At 41.2% G+C, this 16,322-nt stretch overlaps 1 protein-coding gene and 1 pseudogene across 1 annotated transcript in view; one reads left to right on the forward strand and one right to left on the reverse strand.

The window, feature by feature from the left end:
• The window catches only part of LOC145414654 (uncharacterized), a 147,173-nt gene that overhangs the window by 57,075 nt on the left and 73,776 nt on the right, over positions 1 to 16,322 (forward strand). The gene's annotated exons all lie outside the window — the stretch shown is intronic.
• LOC145414744 (5S ribosomal RNA) lies at positions 4,835 to 4,952 on the reverse strand (annotated as a pseudogene).

Here is a 16,322-nt window from a genome sequence, read left to right on the forward strand (position 1 = left end):
TCAAAAGGAGGAATGGGAACTAGAGGTGCAACCTTTTCGGTCTGATTACACTTTCCCACAACTTGACAGGTGTGACAAGACTTACAATACCAGGAAACATCCCTGAAGATACCTGGCCAGTAGAAGTGTTTCAAAATGCGTGCCACAGTCTTCCTCACTCCAAGGTGTCCTGCCAAACTGGAATCATGAGCCACTCGAATGATATCCTGCCTACAAACACGAGGGATGACAACTTGATGTACAACCTCCCATTCACAGTCGGCTGATGCTGTTGGGGGTCTCCACTTCCTCATAAGTACTCCTGACTTTACATAATAACAAGTAGAAGCACCGGCTGACTCTTCTTCACTGTAAGCAGAGTTAGCTAGACCTTTCAACTCAGGGTCAGCAACCTGCAACTCAACCAACTCTGGACGAGACAAATTATCAACACTACGGGGTACTGCCTCATCTGGTGAGTGGTCCAAATTAGCAAGAAAAGTGTCAGCTAGGATAACATCATCATCATCATTATCCTCTAAATCACCAGTAACTTTAGACTTAGCCCTAGTGACAGCACATGCAGGGAACACATCAGGGACATCACAATCCCGGGACACAGCCACTGGCTCACTAGACAACTGAGGAGCTGGACACACTTGACTTCCACCAATATCATTTCCAAGTAAGAAAGTTACACCTGACATTGGGAGTGTCTCAACCAACCCAACCATAACAGAACCATTAACAAAACCAGACTCTAAATTCACTCTGCACAGAGGAACAGAGAAGTAATTATTCCCTACACCTTGTAAGATTACAGTTTCATCAGAGGAATTAAAATTAGAGCCTAGAACACAGGTCAGCATAAGGGATTGGCAAGCACCTGTATCACGATATATTTGAACTGATTTCCTGTCATTACTGTCCAGAGGACTGACAAAACCATCAGACAGGAAATTAGCACATGAACTCTTGAGAGTGTCACCCACGTTACTGCTCAAAAGAGGAGCTCCATCATGAGAATTTAAGTTACCTCAAAGCAGGTTCAGTTAACTCAGTTAAAGAATTCTGGGAACTCTCAAGAGTGGACACTAGACCAATTGACTGAATATTTAAAGACTCCTTTTTGTTCACATCACGCTGTCTCCTGAAACATCTCTCCGTAGTATGACCAAGCTTACTACAATAAGTACATTTACTTTTCTGAAATCTAGAGGTGAAGCTGGTATTTACTTCCTGAGAAACATCATCTTTATTCTCTTTCCTGTTACCTGTACTCTGAGTAGAGGCAACGTACTTACTCTCAGCTTTCCCTTTTTCTCTAGAATATCTCTTGTGAGTGAGAACATACTCATCAGCTAAAACTGCAGCATCAGACAAATTATCTATTCTTTTCTCATCAAGATATAGGCTTACATCTTTATAAATACACCTTTTGAAGTCCTCCAGCAAAATCATCTGCTTAAATTTGTCAAAATCAGAATCCACATTCTTAGAATTTAACCACTGCTCTAACAGATCTTCTTTGATTTTTGCATACTCAACATGGGATTGCTTATCTTGCTTGTAAGTTGTCCTAAATTTTACTCTATAGGCTTCAGGAACAAGCTCATAGGCCTTAAGAATCAAGCTCTTAACTACATCATAATTATCAGACTGATCCTGAGGCAAAGATGCATAAGTTACTTGAGCTTTACCGGTGAGAACAGTTTGAAGGAGTACTGGCCAATACTCCTTAGGCCAATTAAAACCTGTAGCTACCCTCTCAAACAACTGAAAATACTTTGTTAAATCAGATTCATTAAAAGGAGGGACAAGTTTAACATTTTTAGCCACATCAAAATCATCAGAGCTAGATGATCCAGTTCCACCTTGTTTCATGCGATACTCATGGTCTGCCTGAATCCTGGCAAGTTCAATTTGTGCCTGAGCCTGTACCTGTGCCTCTTCAATACGAGCATTTGCTTCCTTAACACGAGACTCCGCCTCCTTAGCCTTAGCCTCCTGCAGAGCTAGCTGTAACTTAGCTAATTCAATCTGCGTTTGCTCATTTGGAGGAGTTACATTAAACAAGCTTTTATTAATCATGCCAACAATTTGATCTTTAGAATGATGAGAGTGAACTGCAATTCCCAATTGTTGAGCAACAAGCTTAAGTTCATTCTTTGTTCTGTTTTCTATATCACACACTGTTTGCACATTTGACAAAAAATCTTTGGCTTCATCAAGTGTAGAAATAGTAGCCATCATGAATATATCACAGTCACAAAATATCAAACAATATCCTTATGATAATATCCTGAATATCCTGATATGAGGTCGCCAAATTTATGTTACGGAACAGAGAAAGATAATGTACACTTTAAGTGAGAATGCTAAAAATCACTACTGTCCCGTAAAGTTCCAGGTTCAAAACAAAAAAGTTAGGTAAAATTACAAGTTAAAGTTTAATGCTTAAATTAACAACAAAACATTCAGGACTCATAAGGATAATGTAATGGCAAAAACAGGTTAAATATATGGTTAACTGCAATAGCCTCTATTAACACGAAATTAGCAAGAGTAAATTTTATCTAAGTCAGCCCTGATAAAATGAGATACCAGATAATACTCAGTGAATGCCAGATAAATAATTACAGATACAAACTATTATCAAAAATGACTGACATAAAGAACCCCACACGAATTACAAAAACTTCACTAGGCCTACAAATTAAACTTATGCTATACAGTACAAGAAAAAATGCAACAACAGTTATACTCAAATTACACACAGCTGCTAGATGGTTGGAGATTTCTTGAGCACTCACAATAATAATATCTGTACAGGGGAGGACAGAGATGTGAACAAAATAAGGAGCAGATCTAAGTGGCAAAGATGCAGAGATTGAGCTCATTATATAGGGGCCGGCAGAGCCTGATATAACTTGTAAGAGGGACGCGCAAATGAAGCCATGGGGACAGAGAGCTGAAAATCCCGCTCGGAATAACAGAGAGAACAACTTACTCTACTATAACGGTAGAAGGGGGGGGGACTGAGGCAGAACACGCTCGTGATCAAACATGCAGCAACTATGCGTTAAAATTACACAAAGGATGATGAAATCATAGGCTATGTAACAATATATATATATATATAAGGTGATTTATATATTCATTACCTTGTTATTTTTAAGGATTTATTGTTATTTGTTTAACCCTATACGATTTCAAGATCATCAAAGGGGGGGCGGCCTCCTCCTCTGCCCCCCCCCCTTCGCTACGTCCCTGCCATACATAAGGTTCGATAAATATACCTTGAGCTTGGCATGCGACAGTCCCTGGAAACCTCTTTCACAAATTCCTGAAATTTTCTCCGCCTTGTTGCAAAGCTTTAACAAATTTCCTCATTACCGGTAGGCCAAGTACTGTATGTAGAGGTGGGCAATAGAACCTTTTTTTTTGGGGGGGGAGGGGAATGAACCAAACATTCTCGTACAGTTTTCTTTGTCCCTGGAGAAAATTGTCTCCTACTTTGCCATTATTTCTGGGACCAATGTTGATTCCTGGCCCTGCTATCCCATTCACACAAGAAACACGAATACTTTATGTAGCCCGACTACTGTTCAAGCAGCATACAGAGTACCATTAAGTCTCCACAAATCACTCATTTATATCTTTGTCATTAATCTTATATAAAACTATAAGTAAGATTTCATAACTTTCCTTGAGGTGCACTAAATGGGTAACAGGAACAGAATCATACATGTTACGTAAAAGAACTTCCTTAAGACTTCTTTTCAAAAAATCAATGACCAGTCTCTACTCATCAACACTGTAAATGACACCAAACATTTCTGCTCATCCAGCAGGATCTGTACAATAAACCAGATTATTTTCTTGGGTAAAATATGGGGAAACAATCACTTTGTTGGTTCCGATACTAAGAAAATAATTTACGGGCGCTTACAGTATAAAGTTTTGGATTTAAGTTTGCAGCCTAAAATCTCAGCAGACTCCTTAACAAGACTTATGTCTCTCACCAGATCATTTAGATCATACTGAGAAGAAAACTTGAGGTTCTGTGTTATCCGTATCACACTGGAGATTTGCCTCATCACTGTTTCCATTGCTTTCTTGGTCAGAGCTACAATACACTATATGTTTTCAAGGTTCTCAGCTAGTATTGCGACAGTATATCTGGTCCATGAGCAATACGTCGTAAGGCAGAGGAGAGGTTTGAGTAATTTTTTTTCCATTAATAATATTAAATCCTTGAACATAATATGGGCATGAGCAGCAGTCTTCACTGTGATTCTTCGGTTCCCTTCAAATCATAGGAACACCAAAGCGAAAACACTCTGTTCTTTCCTATGCCAATTGCATTAACTCAGCGCAAATAGTACTGATTTTATTGGAAGCCCATAGATTCTTCTAGTTTCCTAGTTTTGCTCCAAAGTATGCATATGACGCTTTTTCTTTTAACAAAGTCTGCGCTATTTCTCGATTATTTCCTTATGACAGATTCACGACAGATGTAACAGAAGCGGTCCGAACTCTTAACACAACCTCGTGTAGTCATCACCAGATAAACTACGGCTGACTCTGAAACAAAGAACACACAACATAAACATCCTTCTGTTAAGCATAGATGGCATAAACACCAAAAAACAAGAACTCACACAATTTATCAAACAACAAAACATACACATTGCCATCTTACAAGAAACAAAACTACACAGAACACAAAAAACACCTCATCATTCATTCATTGCCAGACGCCATGTATCCCAACCGGGGTGACCAAGGGCTTAGAGTTAATTGTTTTACAGGGAGGGGCACTAATCCTCCACCAACCCCACTCACGTAGGGATGCCAACAGCATCTGGTGTTCCCAGGCGGTCACCCATCCAAGTACTAACCAGACCCAACGTTGCTTAACTTCGCTGATCGGACTGGAAACGGTGTACTCAACGTGGTATGCCATAAAACACCTACGTTTCATAATTTCACCACCATTCGACAAGACCGGGCCGACGGCGGCGGCGGTGGACTCATCACCCTCGTACACAAATCCATTAACTTCTCAGATACCAGTGCACACACAAAGTCACTTCTCCTCCCACATGACACCACAACAGAAATACAATCAATTAAAATACGCACTGGTAACAAATCACATATAACAATCGCCAACACATACATTCTCCCCTAATCTTCCCACACAGTACCACACAATTACTCTCCACAAATACACCACATCACTAACATACCCAGCTTCATCATGTGTGGTGATTTCAACGCCAAGGCGTCGGCCTGGCATGTCAACAACACTGACACAGACAGAGGGCTGGTACTACAATCCCAAACAGATCATCTTTTCATACTGAATAATCTCCATCAATATACCCATATCCCACACCAACCCCTCTTTCCCCCATCATCCCCAGACATCACTTCTGTTCCCCAAATCTCGCCCCCACAACATCCTGGTGAATGGTCAAAACCCTTGGGTCTGATCACCTCCCAATCATCATGACTACCAAAATCAGCATTACCCCAGCTGGCCACAAACATACTGTACATACACTAATTACAAGAGAGCCAGTTGGGAGGCCTTCACAACCGAAACAGAACAACATTTCGAAACACCCATCACAAACATCAACACCGCTGTGCACACATTCAGTGCAGTTATACAAAACTCAGACAAAAGACACATCCCTAGAGGCAACAGAAAGAGACACAACCCCAGCTTCACACCAGAAATTAAAGGCCTCATCAGTCAACGGGACACACAACGACACTTCTCAACACCTCATACCCAAGACAAAGTACAACAAATACAAGAACGCAACACTTAAATAAACAATAAAATATCAGAACAGCAAACATTAAACTGGAAAAATCATCTCCAAACACATAACTACAAAACAAACATCAGCAAACTCTTCAGAACACTAAACAGCATCACACTCTCCAAGAACAACACTACACAATCACACGCTGCCATCACAACAACAGGCACCATATCTTCAAACAAACAACAAGCACACTCTAATCAATCACTTTTCACATGTCAGCCATCTAAACCCCCATAGTAATGACCGACCTATCATCCGACGTAAGAGACAGTTCCCCACAGACCCAGACTACGCACCTTTCACTTACAACCAGACGAAGTACATCATCAGCAACTTTAAGCACTCATCTGCCTGTGGACCAGACACCATAAGTAACATTCACCTTAAACACCTTGGGCCACAAGGCATACAAGCACTCACCAACATATCTAACTATGGCTACTCACACAACATAATATCCAACATCTGGAAGCATGGCACTATCATCACTATCCCTAAATTCAACAAAGACCCCACATTAACTTCCTCACACCGCCCCATCACACTCCTCTGCACCCTCTCTAAAGTCACTGAACGACTGGTACTACAACTAGTTACACCTCACACCCACCTAGCCCAATCACAACATGGCTTTAGGCCACTACATTCCACAAACACTCCTCTTACAGACCTTAAACAGAGAGTTTTTCTTGGCATGAATTCAGCTAGGCCACCACACAGAACACTCTTAGTCACACTAGACATTAGCAAAGCTTTTGATGCCATCCCCCGCCGCAACCTCACAAACAATATATTCAACACAAACATGCACAATAACACAAAAAGATGGCTAGCAAACTACTTATCAGGCAGATGTGCACATGTAACATTTGCCGGTCAGTCTTCAAACATCAGAAACTTCACAAATGGCATCTCCCAAGGATCTGTTTTGTCCCCTACTCTCTTTAACATATACATGCACGACATGCCCACACACCACAGATACACATAGCTTCCCATGCAGATAACATAACACTCACATGTACACATCAAAACGCAAACACAGCTGCACACATCCTCCAACCTTACCTCAACACACTACACGAATGGTTCACCACAAACAGGCTCAAAATAGCCCCAGCCAAATCTACAGTGACCCTTCTCACAAACTGGACAGCAGAACACAGTCACATTCCACACCTCACCATAAACAACATTCCCCTACCACACACACACACACACACACACACACACACACACACACACACACACACACACACACACACACACACACACACACACACACACACACACACACACACACACACACACACACACACACACACACACACACAATCTTTGGTGTAACATACAATACATCAATGTCATTTAAACAACACATCACCAACATTAATAATAAAATAACACCAAGACAATGCCTTAAGGTCACTTGCCCACACAACATTTGGAACCACCACCACAGTATACAAACATTATATACGTTCAGTGATGAATTATGCAAGCCCTGCTTGGGCTCCTAACCTCACTAAGACACACTACAACACTCTACAGACCATACAGAATAAGGCTCTATAAATAATCACAGGCTGCACAGCTACTACACCCACCGACCACCTACATCAAGGAACCGAAGTCCTCAAAATCAAGGATCACCTAGACATGAGAGGCACCCAAATTCTCGCTGCAGCCTTCACAAACCCACAACATCCAGTACACTACATGGCAACACGTCCACACACACCAAGGTACATTAAAACAACACCCAGCACACAATATCATACACAAATACTGTCATCTCTCCCCCCTTGCCTGCCTCAGACCAGCTTCCAGATGCATATCCATACTCAAATCACTCGCCGCTCCATTCAGTCACTTTAAGACGACACACAGCTACATGTACGGCCTCCTGATATCTATCCCTCCGAATCCTATCTCCCTCGTGAGGACAGGGTCCACCTGGCCAGGCTGAGGTATGGGCATCATCCAGTCCTCTTAAATTACCAGAAGAGGCTGGATGACTCCATCGCTGATGCATGTCCAGAATGCAACACAGCACCCCATACTATTAAGCACATCATGGAAGTCTGCACTGCACACAATCACCTATGCCAACAATAACATACAATTCTTGAGAGCTCTGGGGCCCGATCTCGTCCATGGCCTTCCTTAGGGACTCGGGGCTGTTCGGCCAGACTGCCTAGGGAACAATTACTACTACTACTACTACTACAAAGAACGATGAACTTCTCCAATATATATATATATATATATATATATATATATATATATATATATATATATATATATATATATATATATATATATATATATATATATATATATATATACTAGTGCTTGCCCACAAAAGTATGTGGGATTAACTAAGAGTCTTTCCATCACAAAATGTTTACAAATACCATTATCTTTATTTCCACACAGTTATTGATCCTGCGGTGACAACTTCTAACCAAAATGTCGAGAAAATTAACTTTTGCATATTTTCGAGTGTCGCAGTTTCCGTCACTTTCGCGCCGTCGCGTCGCGCGCGATTGCCATAATTTTTGTTTGGTATTTCTCTGACACTCCATGGGCTTACCATGACATAATGCAAAAAGAATTAGGTCAGTCTTACGAGATATTATTTTTGACTGATTTAACGAAATGCAAATCCCCTAACTGTTCACTCCTAGGGTCTACAATAGAATCGACCTCACGTCCTTTTGGTCTGCAGTCCACTTTTCTGCATCTTCACCACTATCACCTCCTCCCATCACAATGTCTAAAAATTAACAGGACAGCAGTATTAATGTTTTAGTACCACTGGTGAATTACCTGTCTCTGAACCCCCAAATTACCTAATTCTAATCATCAGCACAATCGAGGAAGTGTGATCAGACAAAAAAAAAATGTCTAAACTGCAACGCTTAAGATTGATACGCTGTTACTAATTGGCTACTATTATAACATTCATATAATGTAGATATTAAATGATCCACAGCATTTTAGGAATTCCTAAACAAAATCTTCCCAACTATCAATAAGTTCAACAACGAATTCTGCATCTCAGTTAGTCTTTCACTGTTAGCCAGCATCGTTAAGGTTAGTCAGTGTTATATGTGAAGTTTTTAGGTTTCAACGACTTCTGGTAGCAGTAACTTATACCTGCAGAACATTGCTTCCCAGCTTAGTTGTATTACCTCTCACAAGTCCCAATTTGACAACTCGTATACTTCTAATTATTATTTGACTTCTCGTAAGGATGGGAAAAAATAACATCCCTTGCACAGAAATATACGTGTTAGTCTGACAGGGTGTGTAAACTTACGATCACCATCAACAACAGCAAAGCATATCCTTGCAAGACCACGATTACACAAAAGGCAACTGCAAACCAGTACTTAGTGTGGACTCGAGGTTCATAAGTGTACCAGACTTAGATTTTCACCTTAACAAGACGAGCGAGATGAGGTGTTTCTGGGAAGCTATCACAGGATGAAGAGGGGGGTGGAGGCGCAGAGGCAACAAGATCAAAAGCTCCCAATGAATGTAAACGACCTAATGTGTATTATTAGATGTTCGACGGCAGGCGATGAGACATTATTTTTTGAAAGTCTGAAAGCAAACTATGGAGAAATCAAAAGCTAAAGGAAGGTTGATTATGTGATGATATATAATAATTGTGAAGTTAGCCTTCAACCTTTATATAAAAACGAAAATGAAAGAAAGAAAAAAGATACCCACCAAGCATAAAGAAAAGGCAGCATAAAACCAGGCGATTCACAGGGATCATATTGCAGCTCGACCATCAGAGAGTTTGTTTGTGGAGGACTCAGGCGGGTTTACCTGGAGCTGCCTCGTATCACTGCCTCACATTGGACGTGAACAGGGAGAGGTGAGGAAAGGGAGAAGTGGTTGTGTGTGTGTGTGTGTGTGTGTGTGTGTGTGTGTGTGTGTGTGTGTGTGTGTGTGTGTGTGTGTGTGTGTGTGTGTGTGTGTGCGTGCGTGCGTCCCAGGTTGTTGTTCGTGCATGCATTATCGCAGCAATAATATAGGAGAGAATAATCAGGTGCAATGTGCAGATTACATTACTAAGAAAGAAGTGAAGTGTTATGAAATCTTCGTCTATCTATCTATCTATTGCCAGACGCCTCAATCCCGTTTGGGGTGGCCACAAACAAATCGCCTCCACGTCGTCCTGTCCCCTGCCATTTCACTGCCCTGCTCCCAACTCACACCCCCCTCTCTCATATACCTCTCCACTCCATCCCTCCATCTCATCCTCGGCCTCCCCCTCCCTCTTCCCCCCCTCCACCTCACTCACATACACTCTCTTCGTCACCTCACTCACATACACTCTCTTCGTCAGTCCTCCATCCTCTCCACATCGCCAAACCAACTCAGTTTGTTCCTCATAACACTTCCTATCACATCCACATCCACACCACAATGCTTCTTCATATCCTCATTCGTCAGCCTGTCTCTCCATGTGACTCCACAGGCTCCTCTTAAATAACTCATTTCCACTGCTCTCACTCTTGACTTGTGTCCTTCCAACAATGTCCAAGCTTCACTTCCATACTTTAAAGTTGGTATCACAATACTGTCATGTAGTAACTTTTTCACTTCCATGCTCACTTCCCTGTTTCTTATCACTACTTTCAAAGAACCAGCAACCTTTCTTCCCTGCTGTACCCTTTCAAGCACTTCACCTTCCAAACCTCCATCCTTACTCATCAAATTACCCAAGTACTTAAACATACTCTCATTTTCCAATTCCTCACAATCCAACCTCGTTGTACATTCATTGACTTCACCTCTCTCAAAGACCATCACTTTAAACTTCCCTACATTCACCTTTAGATTCCGTTTCCTGCACACTCTCCCAAACTCATCCACCAAGCCTTGCAGCTCCCCTTCGTCTTCACTCAACAACACAGTATCATCTGCAAACAACAGTATAGGGAGTTTCCAAACACTATCCTCTCTCACCAGGGCCACTCCAACATCCACTACCCTACCTTGTACCTCTTTTATTACCCCATCCATGAACAGATTGAACAACCATGGAGACATGACACATCCCTGTTTCAACCCAACCTCCAAAGAGAAAAATTCACTTAGTTCACCATCCACACGCACTGCAGCCTTAGCACCATCATACATACTCTTCACGGCATTCAGCAACTTTCCATCTACTCCATATATTCTTAATACTTTCCACAATCCTTGTCTATCCACCCTGTCATATGCTTTCTCCAAATCCATGAAAGCCGCATACAACTTCTTTCCCTTCTCTAGAAACTTTTCCACTAAAGATCTAAGAATGAATATCTGATCTACACAACCTCTTCCATTCCTAAAGCCTCCCTGTTCTTCTCCAACTAATTCCTCCGTTCTTTCTCTAACTCTGTCAATAAGTATCCTACCATACACTTTTCCTATTATACTAAGAAGACAAATGCCCCTATGATTACCACACACTTCTTTTCCCCTTTTCCATTGTACAAGGGAATAATTATACCTGACTTCCAATCCTCCGGGACTCTATCTTCCTCCCAGGCCAATCAACACATCTTTCACATCCATTCTGCTACTATCTCTCCCCCATGCTTCAGCATTTCACCACACACTCCATCAATTCCTGGGGCTTTCCCCAGTTTAACTTTCCTCATTGCTTCCACAACTTCTATCCTACTGATTTCTTCCTGTCTTCTCACCTCCCTCCTTCTCCCAGCCATTCCCCAGCCACTTATATTCGCATTACTTCCATCTTGTATGTTCAACAATTCCTTAAAGTGTTCTCTCCATCTGCTCACTTTTTCTCCCTTCTCCACTAGTAATCTACCATTTTTATCTTTCATTCCCCTGCTAACCTCACTTCCACCCTGTCTTACTCTCTTCACCTCTTTCCAGAACATATTCTTACAGTCCCTCCACTTTACACTCAAATTTCTTCCAAATTCCTCATCCACTCTCTTCTTACTCTCTCTTACTAACCTTTTCACCTCTCTCTTTCTTTCTACATATAACTTTCTCTTCCGCCTCTCAACTTCTTCCACGCCCCTATTTCTCATCCATTCATTGTATGCTTTCTTCTTTTGTGCCACAGCCTGTCTCACCTCTTCAGTCCACCACACTGTTTCTTGCACCCCCCTCCGTCTTCTCTTCCTCCCACACACCACATCACATGCTGCACATATTTCTTCTGTAAATATCCTGCACACACCTTCCACGTCCCCCATCTGCTCCATTTCATATTTGCCCAATCGTTCCTCCACTTGTCTCTTATACTCTGTCTTTTTCTCATCCTCTTGTAACCTTTCCACTCTGCTTGGAACTACTCCTTCCTCTCGTCTTTCCCTTCTTCTATTCCTCCATCTTACTTGTATCCTAATTCTGGCCACCACCAAGTAGTGGTCAGAAAGTCCACTCTCCCAACCTTTATAAGCTCTTGCATCCATTACACATCTTCGCATCCTTTCATCCACACACACATAATCAATCATTGCCTTCCTTTCATTCAGTTCACCACCCACCTTTCTCATCACTCGCCATGTATTCCTGTGGATCATTTTATGCCTGAAGAGGGTATTGGTCATCACCAACTCCTCCCAGCACAAATGTCCTCTAACGCACCGCCATTCTCATCTATCACAGCAGGCACACACCGCTCACCAACTATTCCATCCACCTTCACATTCCCTACTTTATCATTCATATCACCGATCAAAAACACTCTCTCATTCCTTCCAGACTTTTCCATGCACACTTCCACATTTGTCCAGAACTCTTCTCTCACTCTTCTAGCACGATCTTTCGTTGGCGCATACACACACACAATCGCCCACATTTGTGTTCCAACTTTCAACTTTACCCACACAATCCTTGACCCAACTGATCCATACTGTCTTATGCTCTTCTTCCATCTTTTACTCACAACTATACATACTCCTTCCTTTGCCCTCTCATTCTCACCTACTCCTGCACATATACCCCATCCATACTCCCATTCTCTCACACTTTCTCCTCTCCATTTTGTTTCAGTCATTCCACATACATCCACTTTTGCACCCTCAAGTACCTGGACAATCTTTTTCTCTTTCTCCTCATCATTCGCTCCTCTTACATTCCACGTAGCCATTACCAAGTCCTTTGTCCGGTCCTGGGTCTTCATCGTTTGGTCAGTCCTTGTCCGAGGCTTCTTATTTGTTTTTTTAGTTAGTTGTTTTCCGGGGAGGGGCACTAACCCTCCGCCATCCCTTTTAGTCGCCTTTTACGACAAGCAGGGATGCTGGGGGAGTATTCTTGAAAACCCCCCCTACCCCGAGGGGGTAGGTGAGGAAAGGGAAAAGTGGTTGTGTGTGTGTGTGTGTGTGTGTGTGTGTGTGTGTGTGTGTGTGTGTGTGTGTGTGTGTGTGTGTGTGTGTGTGTGTGTGTGTGTGTGTGCGTGCGTGCGTGCGTGCGAGCGCGCCAGGTTGTTGTTCGTGCATGCATTATCGCAGCAATAATATAGGAGAGAATAATCAGGTGCAATGTGCAGATTACATTACTAAGAAAGAAAGAAGTGAAGAGTTATGATATCTTCATGTTCACTTATAATACAGTTCTGTGGATAACGATCGTACCTGCCTCCCAACCTCAAGAGACGTACTTCTCTGACTGCCCAGTTTTGCTTCCTTCCTGCTTATTTTTCCCTTTCCTTTTCTCTGACTGTTACTCCTTTCCTCCATCCGTCTTGTCTGCTTCGTCAACCCTCCCATCTGATTAACTAGAGAAGCATCAGCATTGTACGAAGCTCTTTCTTACCTGAATTTCTCCATTCTTGCTTGTTTGTAAACGTATTATCATCATCCCTCATACCTGCTAACTAGACAACCTTCTTATCTCCTGTCTGCCAGCTTATTTTACACCTTCCATTTCTCCTTCCTGCTGATCATTTGCTATCACTTGACAGACTGGCATCAGCATCACTGCAACAACTCAAACAATATGTACTGTAGTCGCCGCATGAAACTGAAACAGCGTTAATTATGAGGCAGAGAAGATTGTCCAATGTTACGAGTATTAGCCTGACAAAACTTGATTTTATAAAGAGTTGGAAGGCGTTAAGGATCTCTGTCTGGTTAGTACAAACGCGCTATAGTCATTGGCGTACTTTAGTTCATTCCGAGCTCGTATTATCTTTTCCTCCTTTCTTCCTGCCATTAAAAGATATTATTCAGCTTAGGGAATGCCTCTTATAATGATGTCTCTTGAAAAGATTGCAAGTTGAATAAAATCGTCTAATGCTTGAAAACACACACACACACACACACACACACACACACACACACACACACACACACACACACACACACACACACACATCGGACAGAAAGGTTAAACTCCTTTCTTCATAATAACCAAACTTATCTCGTTTCCTTTTTGTACATCAGCTTTACTCCTTCAAATCTGCTGACGGACTTTTTGGTTTATTTTGTTACCTCCAGACGAGTTTATTATCAGAAGAGACCTTGCGAACTGAAAGGGGTAAGACAAAGCTTTCATGGCCTCCTGCACTAAAAGAGGCCCTCCTGAGCTGAATGAAAACGTGTGGAGGTAGCATGAACAAACTGCACTAATACTCGTACGTCATTGGAGTTAACGTGCTGACCCGCCTTGTACTTCTCGTTGTCAACTGCATGCCGACTTAACTCACTGGCTGCGGTGTGTGTCCATGTGTATGTAGTGATTGAATGAAATATAAATTTCATTATTCTTAGATAAACCGTTAATAGTAATGGTTTTAAGTCTTTTGTTTTATGTTTCTCTAAATCATAGAAGAATACTATATATAATGTTAGTTGGAACGAAATCCAAAGCAGGTGTCTTAATTCATAGTTCAAGGATTAACTTGTCATTCTTTACTATCGTCCTACCAAGCTAATCTACTGTACCTGTAAAATTTCTTTTCCATTTATCTGCCTTTTGGTGGAATTTTTTCTTACACCAGGGTTCGATACTCGAGCATGTTGGCGTTGGACTCGCTAGTATGACTCAATTTCTGATTTGTAGGAAGAATAAGAGGCATGGAAAGTTTCTTTCTCCTTTTCTTGTTACAGCTCTTGTAACTAGGATCTGTATTTGCAAGAAGGACAAGAGACATGGAACGAATTCAAGTTTTCCATGTCCTTCCTGTGAAAACACATCTAGGATAAGACAGCAAATTGACTGTGATTTTGTGAATCTTTTACCTGTGTTTGAGTAACTAGCATACGTCTGTAATTCTTATTTTCTCTTGTAATCATAGGTGGCTTCCATCATTAATAACAATCACTGTTGAACTAACCTTCTTCTCTGCCCTTCATTGTAGCCTATTGGAGAGTCGGTGGTGCAATGATAATATACTATATCCATCTAAGAACTGGAAGACCTAGAGTTTGATTCTAGGACAGGTCAGGCTGTTAAATAAAGTTTGTTTCGATTGTTGTATCGTATTCCTGAGGAATATAGTAGAGAAGTGCATGAAAAAAGCTTGATGTCATAATTACCAAAACAGTAAATAAAATCCAGCATTATTTTTTTGTCATATCAGAAGCTTAAAGACATGAACATAATTAGCGTGTAGCCTGATAGTTTACTAACTGAGAAAGATATTAACAATGAAACCGAGACGACTGAAATTCTTGACGATTTCATTAAATTTTTATTGACGGTAGAAAATTCATGTTCGATTTCTCCAACTTCGCTCATACACTTAGCATAAGATAACATAATCCATGACATTACGATCAATGAGAAAGGTATCCTGTTTGTTACCAATAAACTGAAGATCAGCTAAATAAGACCAGACAATACGAGCATATTCCAAAAGGATATTCGTATAAAGGAGCCACAGGATGAAATGTCAGTACCTATAGCTCAAAATATCAACGTATCACTAAGGATTGGCACTGTACCGTAACTTGATTGGAAATTAGCGTATGTATCGCTTTTTTTTTTATTAACCCAGAAACTAGTTTAAATGAATTTAATATTACTAGCATTTAAATTGTTACATATCACAATTAGAGTTAATATACTGCAAATCTCCATTTAGAAGAAGATTATCAGAACCACGACATGGTTTCTGGAATAATCATGGTTTATCAACCGTCATGACATTTTCAATGAGAAAACTGATATGTGTGATATAGTAAGCTGATAGTAGTCCTGGTGTACATGGACGACCAACATCGCCACCACCAACTTGCACCACACCACTATCACTACCCTCTTCCATTTTCCCACAGAGCTATAGCCTAAACGATCATTAAACCCTCCATTTAGGTTTGCTCTTGAATTAACAGTTGCCTAAATAATTAACATGATTATTGAAAGCAAACATCATTTTAATCTACTTGCAAATGTTTGAGAAGTCTCCTTGTTATCTGTTACCTTGAAGACCTTTCATGGCCTTGTTATTCTATTAAATGAATTGCAAATTCGTCTATTTTAAGTTCATTAATATTATAAATC

This window comes from Coenobita brevimanus, chromosome 100 (genome assembly GCF_032717465.1).
Source record: "Coenobita brevimanus isolate Jiangsu-jjx chromosome 100, ASM3271746v2, whole genome shotgun sequence".
Taxonomy (NCBI): Eukaryota; Metazoa; Arthropoda; class Malacostraca; order Decapoda; family Coenobitidae; genus Coenobita; species Coenobita brevimanus.